General features: G+C 37.9%; 1 non-coding gene across 1 annotated transcript; it reads right to left on the reverse strand.

The window, feature by feature from the left end:
- Window positions 1-10,876: 10,876 nt before the first annotated feature.
- LOC148804280 (small nucleolar RNA R71) lies at window positions 10,877-10,983 on the reverse strand. Its single transcript, XR_016081724.1, has one exon. It is a non-coding gene; the product is annotated as a small nucleolar RNA R71 (small nucleolar RNA).
- Between the last annotated feature and the right edge of the window lie 992 nt (window positions 10,984-11,975).

Here is an 11,975-nt window from a genome sequence, read left to right on the forward strand (position 1 = left end):
TAAACACAGGGCTCATCCGGATTTTGCTCAAAATCAAACTGTTTCTAACCTACAACTATGGAACCTTACGGTTGCTGCATATAGATATTTTTAGCAAGATCTTCATTCAAGAATGCAGTTTTGATATCCATTTGCCAAATCTCATAGTCATGGTATGTTGTTACAGCTAGCAGGATCCTAATGGATTTAAGCATGGCCACAGGTGAAAAGGTTTCCTCATAGTCGATTCCCTCTTTCTAAGTATACCCTTTCACCATAAGATGAGCCTTGTAGGTCTCAACCTTACCATCGAGGCCCTTCTTCCTCTTATAGATCCATTTGCAACCAATTGCTTTTACCCCGGGGGTGGATCTACTAGAGTCCAAACTCCACTAGTCTCCATTAAGTCCATCTCAACTCTCATGGCATTTACCCACTTGAAGAAATTTATGTCCAACATAGCTTCCAAATAAGTCACAAGATCCTCCTCATCAGTTGTGGATTCCACCAAGTAACTTTCTTGGTCATAGCCATAACAAATTAGAGGCCTAGAAATCCGGTTAGATCTTCTAGGTTGGTTATTTTTTGGAGCTGGTGGGATATCTTCCACTGGACAATCCCAAATATTCAACTATCTCACACTTGGTTTCTTACCAGTCCATAGCTCATATTGGGTCTTAGGAACGGATTTGGTCGAAACCCGCACATAAATTGTAGTCTCTAATGCAAAACCCCAAAAGGATGTGGGTAACTCTTAGTTGACAAGAAGTGAATGGACCATATCTAATAGAGTCTGATTTCTCCTCTCTGACACACTGTTTAATTGTGGTGTAGCAGGAGGAGGCAGTTGTGATACAATCCTATTATCCTTTAACTAGTCCCTGAATTCCTTAGAGAGATACTCGCCACTTCGATCTGATTGAAGGGTCTTAATTTATCTCCCTAACTGTTTCTTGACTTCTTGTCTGAAATCTTTGAACTTTTCAAAGGATTCAGACTTATGTCTCATTAGGTACACGTAACCATAACGTGAATAATCATCAGTAAATGTTATAAAATAAATGTGTTGGTTATATGTCCTAACATTCATGGGATCACATACATTAGTATGTATAAGGTCTAGTGTGTCTGTTGATCTTTCAGGCTTTCACGTAAATAGCCACTTCGTCATCTTACCTTGAAGGCAAGGCTCACAGGTTAGAAGATCTTCTACAATTAGAAAATCCAAAGGACCATCATTTACCAACCTTGTAATACGATCTATATCAATGTGGCCAAGTTGGTAATGCCACAGGCACGTGGGATTAACTGTATCATGAGTTCTCTTCTTGAGGATTATTTTTGACATAGTTTCGGTAATGTTGGTTTCTAGAGAAGAACGAAGAACATAGAGACCATTCTCAAGTTCTCTGTATGCGAGGAATTTGTTATTCCGTTTAATAGTAATCACATTACTAAATAAGATAGAATAACCACCCAAACACAACTTTGAAAGAGAAATCAAATTTCTTCTTAAATTAGGTATGAAAAGACAGTTTTTAAGTACAATTATTCCTTCTTTGAAAACTAATTCTATAGTTCCTGTGGTTGTAGCTATAATTGATGTAGAAGTCCCCAAATAGAGCGTTACTTCTCTGTCACTCAGTCTTCTACTTATCTTGATCCCTTGCATTGAGTTACACGCATGAGTTGAAGCCCTAGAGTCAATACACCAGGAAGCAGAAGTGACCAACAAATTGGCTTCTATGATAAAAGATTCGAAATTACCTTGCTTCTTAGTCTCTAGATATTGAGGGCAGTTCCTCTTCCAATGGCTGGTCTGTTTGCAAAAGTGACAGGAATATGATGCTTTGTCCTTCTTTTGCTTTTTCGGTTTACTAGTATTTTTTTGAGGCATTTTCTTTGCCCTCCTTTTCTTCTTACCCGAATTGCCACCTTCAACAAGCATGGCTAGCGGTTATCCTTCTTAATCAGTTCTTTAGCCCTCTACAACATATTGCTGAGTTCTTGAAGGCTAACATTTAGTTTGTTCATGTTATAATTCATGATAAACTGATTGAAGGAGGAAGGCAAGGAATTTAGGATGGCATCAACCTTGGTGACATGATCTAGCCTTGACCCGAGTGCCTCTAGTTCATTGATATAACCCATCATCTTAAGACAATGGTCCTGAACCATCTGGCTCTCGGTCATTTTAGTGGTCATGAACAACTTCAAGACCTTTCGATGAGTAGAATGATTCTACTCTTCACACATGATCCTTAGAATGTCCAGGATATCCTTAGACACTTTGATCTGGTCGAATTGTCTCTGTATCGGATTGTCGAGGGAGGCTATGATGTAGAACCAGGCAAGAGAATTCTTATCTTCCCATTCTTGATACTCTTTCCTACATGCCTCAAAAGCCCTATCACCCGGATGATCTGGAGTATGGTTCTTAGCAACCTTGTCCAATTTCTCAGACGTTAATACCAACATAAGGTTATGATATCAGTCAACATAATTTGGGCCCTTAAGTTTGTTATCGTCCAACAGCTTAGCAAATTGTTCGTTTACCATTTCTAACAAAAGGCAAGGCAGATTATCAGTCCACAACCTAAATTGATTCATGTTTACTACATAGATATTGTTTTTAATCTATGTTCCATTTCCATTTGTTCATCTCTGAGATTTCCCTCCTATCTCAGTGATGGAGACTGCAAAATTATGTCTCTAAAAATGTGGGAAACCACTTACAATGCATGAAGCCAACTGTTTTAACTGCATAACCCCACCACCTTCTATGAAAGATCATATCCACTCATCTAATGAGCTTTCCCTTTGGCCTCTATCAGATAAGGTTCAATGCTATTTTAGGTTAAACATTTCTGTCCAGTAAGTGCTTACCCATCATATTCGTAAACACCAAGGTACCGTGAGAGAGAGTCTTCCATTTTAGGATAGGCTCCTCCCATATCGGTCTATGATGCCCCTATCATCTTATTAAACAACCCAACAAATCCAACAGCAAATGGAGCAAATGGATAGCCCAATTTTATAATGCATCTCCTCATTATTGAATGACCCATTTTCATGCTAATGATGGAAGGCCTTTAGAGATTTCATCATATGAATATCCCTATCACATGCACTTATATTTTCAGGAGGGAACGAATAATTATACCCTAGTTTTATTTAGGTCAAACCAAAGTGGTTCCCACTGACTTTCATAAAGCCAGATTTAGATGGGCCCTAAACAACTAGGGTTTTGCATAGTTCCTCTTGGGGAGGAAGCTGATGTGGGGCCCATCATGCAGGGAGATCATCCAATGATCTTATGGACACCATGGGGCAAGTGCTTATGGCCCATGTACGTAGCACATCACACATCCATACATCACATGCATGAAATCCATAATTGATCCAATCAATTAAAGAACTGTAAAACCCACAATTAAAACCCATAATATTACCAATTAATATTATCTAGGTATATGGGCTGAACTGCAAAGAGCAGTTCAACCCATATAGCATTTATATTGAATTGGACTAAGGCCATTTTAACAAATTAAAACTGGGTTTTACAGATGTGGGCCGAATTGCATCTTGCAATTAACCATCAATCCCTCGGCCCATGAAAGAAATTTTAGGGCTGAGAACATCCCCCATCGAACTACAGATTCGGTCCAATCAGTTTGGTCCAATCTGGTTCGAATAGGTCTAGGGTTTGATGTTTAATTCAAGATTCAATTCAAGAAGATGATCTGAAAGTTAAATACAGCTGATAAATGACAATGAGAATAAGCAAAAAAAACACATCAGTGGACTGTTCATGTGGATCCAAACCTGCAAGAAAAAATTAGTTGTTGCTTGTAGTTTCAATTTTGCAAATCACAGATCATAGATTTCTTATCTGCGTAAATCCTCTCCTCTATGCAAATCAGCTTTGTCTTCAATGAAATAAAATAGAAAACCTAATTTTTTTTCTATTAATATTACATCGGAAACAAATTCCTATACATTCCGTCTAAAATTAAAAAAAAAATAATTACAGATCAAGAATGAATAGAAAACGCTGATCAGTAGATTTCTTGCACCGCAGAAAGATTTCGATCTCCTCCATACGAACAACCCAAAATTCAAGAAACATAAATAGAATGTGAACATGGCTATGATACCACTGGAGGGATGAGAGATCCATCATATGGATGGCCAAACCCTACAGGAAGGTTGGGCAAAATTTCAAAAATTTCTCTCTCTCCCACTTGGGAATCGCATTCCCAATTGTAGAAAACTGCATTTTCAACGATCATTCTTGAAACAAAACCGGACCAGATCTGAAATCAATAGGAAATGAGGGATATACCTGATATGAAGTAGTAGTAACTCCCAATGAAGGTGTTAACGCCCAAGGAGAAAACCAAAACCCGATTCCTTTGAAGATGGCACAGTGTGTATTGAAGCAAGATCAACAAAATGGCTCTTCAGCAAGAAACAAAACTCTTCTGCAAGAATCGAATAAGGGTTGGTGAGCATGACTTCAGATTGCTTCTTCTACCAAGAAGCAATATCAAGAACACTTCTTGATCACTTTCACAAGTGGAGATCGAACTGGGTAGGGGCGGTAAGAACAAGGGAGAACTCTGTAGATTGTTGTGTGTTAAAACTAAGGAAGTCGCCCCCTATTTATTCTCTTCTTTGGATCAACCTCCTAATTTAATTAGGAGAGAGTTTCTTGATCCAAATTTGATATTTGGATTTGGACTATTGAATGGATAAGACTTATCTTATCCTTCAGCTAATCCTAATCAAATTATAAATCAGATATTGTCTCTTTTAATTAACTAACATAAGCCTAGTTTGAATTGAGTTTTAGGCCCATTAAGCTTATGTACTCACTTACTCCTTAACCTGCTGTCCAATTGGCTCTCTTTGTATGGCGTGGGACCCTTACATCGATCTTCACATCAGCCACATGGGTTCAGCCTAGCCTCTATTACAAGGCCTGGCCGAATTCATTGTAGGAGACAGTGAACCCCTAAGTCCATCACCATGGGCTCTTAATGGGCCCAACACTTACACTAAATGGTCATTGGGTCCATCCACCTTATGAAAACTCAAGGACTATGGGCAGATGCAAGATTAGCCCATCAGGTATTACCCTTAATGGTCTTACACTTAACCTCTCAGTCCATAATGATCAAACACTGCCCGACAAGAGAGGACCTCTCCTTCGGCTGCAAGGTACAGTGCTGCACTCTCTACTCACATGGATCCTGGGAATTAAAACATTTTGCAAACATTTTGAAACCATAATATATATGTATATCTCTATATAAATATATTTTGCAAAAACAAATATCAACGTTTGAAATCAACTGTTGGTAGTTTAGGTTTCTATCAGAGAGAGTGCATTCCCCGATCATTCACTTTGTCCGACAAAGGGGCTGATCCTGTCACTATGATCACCCACTTAGATGAATTCTCAGACTGTCCCAACATACCCAAGTTTTGACCCCCTCTAAGGATCTCACTGATTGGCATATCAAAGATAACCCAATCTGACACCTAGTGCAGTACCATAATCGAGTCTAGGGGTCAGGTGTAACATTCCAGTTTTTCCCATCTATCTCCAAGGTCCAGGGTAATATTGGAATTTAGTCCAGTTCAGGGTTTCAAGAAAACCCATACTACATGTACCTTAGGTCTCACCCTAGCAGCTGAGACAGACCACCCCAACCAATTTGGCGGCATATCAGTGTCAGCCTTGGCAGGATAAATTTCCCCAGATTGATCCAATGGCTGTGAAGATTCTAAACTAACACGAGTCTCATAAGTGTCCAATTTAAGGGTATTACATAGAAAAACACCAAATCACATGAATCAATTATGCACTTTATTCATTTACAATAAATGACAAAATGTACATCAATCTGATTGGAGCTAAGGGCATACACTATCTAACACATTTTCTTTGCATAGGCACCTTTTTTAGGACTAACTTTTTATCCTTTTTGCCACAACTTATACCCTTAATATTTTATTAGTATTTTCTGAATGTTCTTCGAGCTTCCAAGCATAAGTTCCTTCTTAGAAGTTTTTGGGCCTACTCCAAGGTTCCATAATTGCTTTTAGTCTTTCCCAAATATTCGAAACAAGCACTAATGCATGAGTGCTCATAATAAGCCCCAACCCATCCACAACTATCAAAGGTTTAATACAAAAAACTACCAAACAGCCTAGTAGCATACCCGAAACGATCGGATGATTCTGCACAAATAAAATAGGCCCAAGCCCATGGTTAATAAATAATTTTCAATTATCACTTCACAAGGTTCATGATTTTCCGATGGAAAACCCAGATCCTTTAATACCCATGTAAGATCTTACAACATCATATTTTGTCGTGGAAATTTATAAAGTGGTCTAATTTCTTGTGCATTTCTTTTTCAACCAGAAATTGGAGGATCTGTAGATCAAAGGTATCAAGGCTGTTACTCTATTTGCATTGGCTTTGGAAAGATTTAAAACCAAAATGAGGATGCAGACAAGCAAGAAAAGCTCTGAGTTCCAAGCATCTGTTTATGAAGAATTTGGGTGCAGGTACAAAATGTTGAGTCTCATATTAAATCAGACTTATAGGTGGCATAAGACCACTAGTTTACCTTTAATATTTTGATATTGATTACATGCAGCTTCATCATATGAATGAAGTAGGTGACCTTAAAGGGAGACAGGGCATGGGTGTTAAATTAGGAAATTTTTAGCCACATAATTCTACAAGCCAATATCTAGCATATCATGCTTTCATCATATTCTAGTTGAAAAATATTTGGAAATACTAGTCATAATTTGGGCAAGAGACACATAAGAACCATGGAGTCAACCTGCCTGAGTCTTGTTTTTATAGTTTGACAAGCTAAGTTTGTTTTCTTTATTCCTAAAACCTTTCAATCCAAACAGATCCAAAAGGTGGTGTTATTCTGTTGTTTTTGTAAATGTCAAACTGAATCTCAAGCTAATCCTAGTAAAATCAGCAGTTAGTTACTGATGAGTACATGGTTTACCTACAATTTATGAAGTTTTATGCATGATTTTATGATGGTTTGTTTGAATTTCACCCCATTTTTAGTTTAATTTCAGGAAATATTTTATGGAAACCAAATCAAGAAAAAAAAGGCATAAAACAAGAAAAAAAAAGAGCCAAAAATAAATTAATCTAGCCCAGCCTAGCCAAGAGAGCAATAGAGGATCACCCGACCCATGTAGCCCATGCTACACTCTCTAGAAGAACCCAAAGAGAGAATCTAGCAAGAAAGCCAAATTCGGCCCAAGAAAGAGGAGTCCCATTTCAGTTCAAATGCAGCCTAGATTACAACCCAAAACAACTCAAAATTCAACTAAGTTGCAACCCAAAATGCAGCCCAAAGGGAGTTAGGGGCGGCAACTTCTAGAGGCTTAAAGAGAAGAAAGGGGGGTAGCACTCTAGAAGGTTTAAGAGGAGAGAAGGGCAACCAATTCTAGAAGCTTCAAGAGAGGCTTCTAGACTCCTTGAAAGCCTATTTAAGGAGGTCTCTTGAAGGGGGAAGGTGTTCAATTGCCTAAAATCAAGACTCTCTAGTCCCTTGGATTCGAAATTCAAGAAGAGGAGAAGAGAGAGCTATGCGCAAGAAGAACAAGGAGGTGAGAAGATCCAAGTATCCAAGAGAGAAGAAGGTGAGTTCGAAGGAGGGGAAGCTTGATTGAGAGATCTAGGTTATATTCTTACTTAGTCTTTGTTTTCTTTGAATTCAAATTTAGCTTTAGATCATGTAGTTTCTCTTCCTTTCTTTCTTTCTTTCTTGCTGTAATGAAGATTGAATGTTGTAAATTCAGATTATGTAATTAAGTTTTCTTGAATCATTCGATGGATTAGATCCAACTTTGATGTTTCTTGATTAAGAGAATTGATTGTAGAACTGATGGATTGAATTGTTCTCTTACAAATCCAGATATGAAATTTCAGATCTGAGATTTGTAATGTCTGAATTGCTTGAGAAAGAATTCAGACATTCATTATTCAACTTGGCCGATCTATTCTAACCTCTTGGAATTTCTAGAGTGCTTGAGAGAGACTCTAGAAATTCGGATCTGCTACTCAATAACTAAAATGAATGCAAGGTTAGAGATAACTTGCACAATTCAGTTGGCGATCAATTCAATCTAAATTGATGCCCTTGAATTGTTTGATCTAATGCATGCATGAATGATTAGATTCTTGATAGAGATAAAAGAATCATCATTCATGCATAGGATGAACATGCACTTGAAAGAGACTGTTCATTGCCTTGGGGTTTCACCAAACCAAGGCTGAATCATACTCTATTCGAATGATCTAAGAGGATTGATTGCTGAATCATGAATTTGTAATTTTAGCCTATTCTCTCAACTTGAATGCAAGGTGTTGAACCAATGCCTATTAGGTAGTTTGTAGTTTAGAATTTTAGATTTGAATAAACTGTAGTATTCGATTAATCAAATAAGAGTTGGCTGGTTTAGTATTAGTAGTTGCTACCTAAATCCTTGTGGGAACAATACTCTACTCATCTCTTTATTACTTGAGCGGCTAGTGCATTTGCTAATGTCACAATGAACCACCAAGTTTTTGGTGCCACTGCCATGGATTTATTGTAGCAATATTAGGAACCATTGGCCATTGTTAATCTGATTTGTAGCTTTGCATTCATTGCTGGTTTCAATTGTGCATCTTAGATTTCAGATTTGAATGCAATAGCTTTCATTGATGGAGCTGGTTTTCTTTCTTAATGCCCGATTGCCTCATCTTTGATTTCAGTTTCAGTTTAGTTAATGTAGTAAATTTCTAGTTCTATAATCTCAAAAGAAAAAAAAATGTATAAACATCAACAGAGTGCAGATCTGATTACTTATACTTGTCATTTCTGAATTCAGCAATCAGATCTGAACTCACACACAAAAAAAAAAAAAATTATATCAATGTATGGCTGAATGTTGCATAGGCGGCTAGTATAGTTCTGATTGCATTAACTATGACTTATAGAATTCAGACCTGAACTTATTTCTATAATTGCTTGCATATTTTGTGGTTCAGATCTGATCACACTGCTTATCACTTTTGCAATCAGATCTGAACACATAATGAAGCATTTTTGTTCTAACCTGGTGCTTTCAATTCTGAGTTTCATATCTGAAATCAGACTTGTATTCACCATGATTTCAGATCTGAAACCCACATCAATTCGGAGATCTAGCAGGTCTTATGGGAAGCAAGTTAGAACAAACCTGAAACTTTGCTACCATGCATAACTACTGATTTCATATCTGTATACACTTGCACTCCTTGCTGAATTTCCATATCAACCCTGACCTAGCATCAAGTAGCTGCTGTAAAACCTCACAATAACCACTGGTTTCAGATTGAGTAGCTGCTACTCAAAAGAGTGCAGTTTAGATCTAATTACTTTACTTGTTACTTCCGAAATTAGAGATTAGATCTGTACTCATTATTGCTATAGCTTCTGCTCTTTTTGGTCTGCATATCTTATGAAAATAAGGTGATTCAGATCTGATTACCTTACCTATCACTTCTGCAATCAGATCTGAGCACATACCAAATCATATTTGTTATAACTTGCTGAGTTTCAAATCTGAAATCAGATGTGTATTCACCTCTGAAACCTACTTCAATTCAGAGATTTGGCAGGTCTTATTAAATCAGAATTGAAAGCAAATTATGACAGACCTGATTTTGGTATATACAGATCTGGAACTTTGCTACCATGCATAGTATAACCACTGATTTTAGATCTGTATACACTCACTCTCACTGCTGAAATCATATCTCAGACCTGAACACAGTTGTTCTAGCTACTGATTTCAGACCTGTACATTGAATGGCAATAGTATAGCTTCAGTAGCTACTGATTTCAGCAATAAGAACAGATCAGTACAAGGAGAAAGAAATTTGTAAATTGCAGTAGCTGCTGAAATTTAAGATTTCAGATCTTAATGTGTAAATGATTTATGAATGTACCCTCATAAATTTCAGATCTGAATGTGTAAAAACCATGCACAACATCTGTACTCAATAAGGTTAGTGGTATGAACTCAGATATGAATATGACTGTTCTCAGTAGCTAAGATTTCAGTTTTGATTATAGGTCCCTGTAATTAATGGCTTCATGCAAGACATACAAGTTGAAACTTAAAGAAGAAGCTTAAAGCTCTTGATTCCAGTCCTATTTCAGATCTGGTTGCAGTAGATTTCAGATCTACTTATTGATATTAGGATTAGAATTTTGTATTCTAAATAGTTGCCTTGTACAATTCAGTTAGAGTAGGATCATTGATTGGTTAAATTATTCATATTCTTTTGTGTATACTAGTCTTTTTATTGCTTTGACTTCTACAGTTTATGACAAGCAAACCTGAATTGAAGGAAATTCTTTACGATCCGGAGATTGAAAGGACTCTCCGTATCTGCCTAAGAGCTGTTAGACAAGTCAGACCGAAAATAGAAGAGATGGCTGAACCTAGAACCATGATGGACTATGCCAAGCCCACCCTAACTGGGGCTGCTTCAAGCATTTTAAGACCGACCATTGCTACTAATAACTTTGAAATCAAGCCAGCCATAATTCAAATGATTCAAAACATAGTTCAATTCTATAGTATGGCTCACGAAGATCCAAATTCCCATATAGCCAATTTCTTGGAAATTGGCGACACCTTCAAGCATAATGGGGTAAGTGATGATGCTATAAGGCTGAGGTTATTCCCATTCTCATTGAAAGATAAGGCCAAGGCTTGGCTAAATTCATTACCAGCCGGATCTATAGCCACTTGGGCTGAGATGGCTAGCCGATTCCCTTCTAAATACTTCCCTCCCTCCAAAACAGCAAAAATGAGAAATGACATTACCACTTTCTTCCAACAATAGGGAGAATCTCTCTATGAGTCATGGGAACGTTATAAGAAGCTGCTGAGGAAGGTTCCTCATCATGGCCTTCCGATATGGCTACAAGTGCAGACCTTTTACAATGGTTTAACCGATTCAAATAAGACCATTCTAGATGTAGCCTCTAGGGGCTTCATCAATAATAAGACCCTTGAAGTGGCCCATGCACTCATAGAGGAGATGGCAGCCAATAATTACCAATGGCTTTCAGAAAGAACACAAGTAAGAAAGCAGCATGGTCTTCATAATGTTGACTCATACATGGCTCTATCTGCTCAAATTGGTGCACTCACCAAGAAATTAGATGAGATGCAGATGGTAGCCATGCATGTGCAGCCCGTGACATGTGATTTGTGTGGGGGAGGCCACATCAGTACTGAATGCCAAGTTGGCATTCAGTTTAGGCAGTGTACAGAACATGTTGACTTTATCGGCATCCTTCCAAGGCAGCAAAGATATCAGTACCATCATGCCTTTCAACCGGGATGGAAAGGACACCCGAACCAATCATGACAGAATTAGCATGCACCGAAGCCCTTCCACCAAAATTTTCATCAACCAAAACAAAATTCTAACCTAGAGGAGCTGATGTCTAAGTTCATAGCCAGTGCTGAAACTAGGTTTCAAAACCAAGAGGCTTCAATAAAGAACTTAGAAAATCAGGTTGGGCAGTTGGTGCAATTGGTCTCAACAAGAATACCAGGCACACTACCAAGCAATACAGAGGTGAATCCATGAGAACAAGTGCAAACTATCACTTTAAGAAGTGGTAAGAAGCTTCCAGAAGTAGAGAAGAAAGCAAGGGTTGAACTCAAGGCAGATGCAACCCTTAAAGTCGGGAACCAGAAGAATGAGCAATTTGAACCGCAACAAGAAATGCACCAACAGCCACAAGTTCCCTTTCCTAATCGGCTGAAGCAACACAAGCTTGAAAAGGAATTCGGTAAGTTCCTTGAGATATTTAAAAGCTTACATATTAATATTCCTTTTGTTGATGCTTTAGCCAAGATGCCCCACTATGCAAAATTTTTGAAGGAATTAT

This window comes from Nelumbo nucifera, chromosome 1, assembly GCF_055504915.1.
Source record: "Nelumbo nucifera cultivar China Antique chromosome 1, China Antique-T2T, whole genome shotgun sequence".
Taxonomy (NCBI): Eukaryota; Viridiplantae; Streptophyta; class Magnoliopsida; order Proteales; family Nelumbonaceae; genus Nelumbo; species Nelumbo nucifera.